The sequence below is a fragment of the Sebastes fasciatus genome, chromosome 4 (genome assembly GCF_043250625.1).
Source record: "Sebastes fasciatus isolate fSebFas1 chromosome 4, fSebFas1.pri, whole genome shotgun sequence".
NCBI classification, from domain to species: Eukaryota; Metazoa; Chordata; class Actinopteri; order Perciformes; family Sebastidae; genus Sebastes; species Sebastes fasciatus.
The window spans coordinates 39157591-39160771 of record NC_133798.1 but is presented as its reverse complement, the minus strand read 5'-3'; the positions used below and the strand labels follow the sequence as shown (position 1 = coordinate 39160771).

At 35.5% G+C, this 3181-nt stretch overlaps 1 long non-coding RNA gene across 2 annotated transcripts; it reads right to left on the bottom strand.

Moving 5' to 3' along the window:
* Window positions 1-288: 288 nt before the first annotated feature.
* On the bottom strand, window positions 289-2817 carry LOC141767127 (uncharacterized). Of its 2 annotated transcripts, none has more exons than XR_012593784.1 (2): window positions 2539-2817; window positions 289-2022 (listed from the first exon to the last, which is right to left on the bottom strand). It is a non-coding gene; the product is annotated as an uncharacterized LOC141767127 (long non-coding RNA). The 2 variants fall into 2 exon arrangements; XR_012593783.1 differs by having other exon boundaries at window positions 2675-2817.
* Between the last annotated feature and the right edge of the window lie 364 nt (window positions 2818-3181).

Genomic DNA, 3181 nt, shown 5'->3' with positions numbered 1-3181 from the left:
ATTCGACATGCTATACTATGACTTTTTTCATGACATTTTTCAACATACTTTACTATGACTTTTTTTGGTGAAATTTTTCGACATGACTTTTTTTCATGAAATTTTTCTACATAATATACTATGACTTTTTTTCATAAAAGTTTTTGACATGCTATCCTATGAATTTTTTTCATTAAATTATTCGACATACTAAACTATGACTTTTTCATGAAACTTCAGCATACTAAAGTATGACTTGTCTTTGGTGAAATTTTTCAACATACTATATTATGACTTTTTTTGGTGAAATTTTTCGACATGCTATACTATGACTTTTTTTCATGACATTTTTCGACATACTGTACTATGACTTTTTTTCAACATACTATACTATGAAGTTTTTTGTTGACATTTTTCAACATACTTTACTATGACTTTTTTTGGTGAAATTATTCGACATAATATACTATGACTTTTTTTCATAAAAGTTTTTGACATGCTATCCTATGAATTTTTTTCATTAAATTATTCGACATACTATACTATGACTTTTTCATGAAACTTTTCAGCATACTAAAGTATGACTTGTCTTTGGTGAAATTTTTCAACATACTATATTATGACTTTTCTTTGGTGAAATTTTTCGACAAACTATGTTATGACTTTTTTTCATGAAATTTTTCAACATACTTTACTATGACTTTTTTTGGTGAAATTTTTCAACATGCTATACTATGACTTTTTTTCATGAACTTTATTGACATGTTATACTATGACTTTTTTTCATGACATTTTTTGACATACTATACTATGACTTTTTTTCATGACATTTTTCGACATACTTTACTATGAATTTTTTTCAACATACTATACTATGAAGTTTTTTGTTGACATTTTTCAACATACTATACTATGACTTTTTTCATGACATTTTTCAACATAATATACTATGACTTTTTTTGGTGAAATTTTTCAACATACTATATTATGACTTTTTTTGGTGAAATTTTTCGACATGCTATACTATGACTTTTTTTCATGACATTTTTCGACATAATATACTATGACTTTTTCATAAAATTATTCGACATACTATACTATGACTTTTTCATAAAATTATTCGACATACTATACTATGACTTTTTCATGAAATTTTTCAGCATACTAAAGTATGACATTTTTTTACTGAATTTTCGACTTACTATACTATGACTTTTTTTTATAAAATCTTTCGACATACTATACTATGACTGTTTTTGGTGAAATTTTTCAACATGCTATACTATGACATTTTTTCATTAAATTATTTGACATGATATACTATGACTTTTTTTTTTTTTTTTTAAATACTTTTTCCCATAGACTTACATTGGTAAAGAGACGTCTGTAACTCAGCGGATAATTTTTTTTTAGGTGAATCAACTCCCCAGTACGAACACTCTAATAGTCCTTATTTAAAAATTAAGTTTTTAAAGTTGTAAAACGCACTAACAGCTGAATCCAGAGTTATTTCCTTTCCTCCGTTCATGTGAGGGAGACCCAGACCGAGGCTGGAGCGCTAAGCCGTGACGACGGCGTGACGTTGGGACTCCATGAATCGAGTCATGTGACTGATCGAACGCTACCCTGCCAAGATCCAGGTACTTTTCCAGACGGAAGTCGAACCATTTAGGCTTCATGCTCCAATGAGCATGGAATGACCGGGGCCCCGCCTCCAACGCTGGATCCAGTTCTCTTCATACATCCATGGTGTGTCCTCGCTCATTGCTCCTCAGAGATCCCTCCTCGCTCCTCGCTCCTCGTTCCTTTGTGCAGAAATAAGAGCTTTGGGACGGTCTTCAAGATTGCGCACCAGAACAACCTCCGGTTCAAACGAGGATCGAGGAGCGAGGAAACGGCCCACTTCCAATCCGGTCCCTCCACCCTCGACCTCTGTGGTGGAGTGAACTCCGTTTGTAGTCACACTCACAGCTCAATGAAGTTCCTTCTTTAAGGTGGAGGGTATAAATACAGCAACCACTTTGGGACGAACTTCCCTCTCTCCTGCAAGGAAATAAATATCAGAATCAGAAATACTGTATTAATCCCCGGGGAGGGGGGGGATTTTTGTTTTGCTCCTGTTCTAGAATATAAATATAAATATATAAAAATAGAGAAATCATAAGAAAATATAAATAACAACAAATGACGTATGCAAATAATATAAATGCACGCATTTATAACAATGCAAGAAGAGTGTAAAATAAGAATATTAGTTTAAATGTTCTGTATAAATACATGCAGTGTTAATGCCAGCATAGACGAGATTATTGCACTAAATTATTGCACTGTTAAATCAGTGTTGCACAGTTGAAGATATGATAAATTATGGAGTTATAGCTCCTGATATGGGTACAAATTATAAATATATAAATATGTAAAAATATAAATATGTTTACCGGCTGGTAAATATAAAAAATGTGAAAAAATAAAAATATATTTCTACACTAGACAAGGGTATATTAGATCCTAAATACAATTGGAATTGGGCCAACGACAAATAAGAGAATTGAGATGCACCTCCAGATGCTCAGTCCTCCTCCTGACCTGCACACAGAGGCTTTTTACATTTCCTTCTTTAGTTGGATGCAGTTTTGTATAAAGTCCTTGCTGGCTGCTTTAGTATCTCAGCTATCAGTCCCTCTGCTGTCCTCACCTTCACCTTCTCATCTTCAGACAGATGTCTGGATTGTTCCGCATGTTTTGTCTCGAGGTGAAAGCTCAAGTTGAGCTCTTTGAATGTTTGAATGCAGCCACGTGTTCGATGCAAACTATAAAGGACGCGCACAGTTTTACCGCCGAACTGACTTATTAAAACTCTACAGTCGCCTCAGCCTGACTCTCTTTAGAGCTCATGTGTTGCGAGTAGATCTCAGCTCGCACAACCTGAGAGCCGCCTCATCATCAGGTGACTCGACTTCAAAACCTCACTTACGTCAATTTTCAAAATGTGTCAAGTGTGACAGGAAGAAGCACAATCACGATACACGAGCGTTTCAAAATAAAAGCTATTTTCTTGAGTGTTTTTTTTGTGGCTGTAACGCAGAGGGCCAGAGGGCCAGAGGGCAAGGACCGCAGAGGGCCATAGGGCCAGAGGGCCAGGACCGCAGAGGGCCAGAGGGCCAGGACCACAGAGGGCCAGGACCGCAGAGGGCCAGAGGGC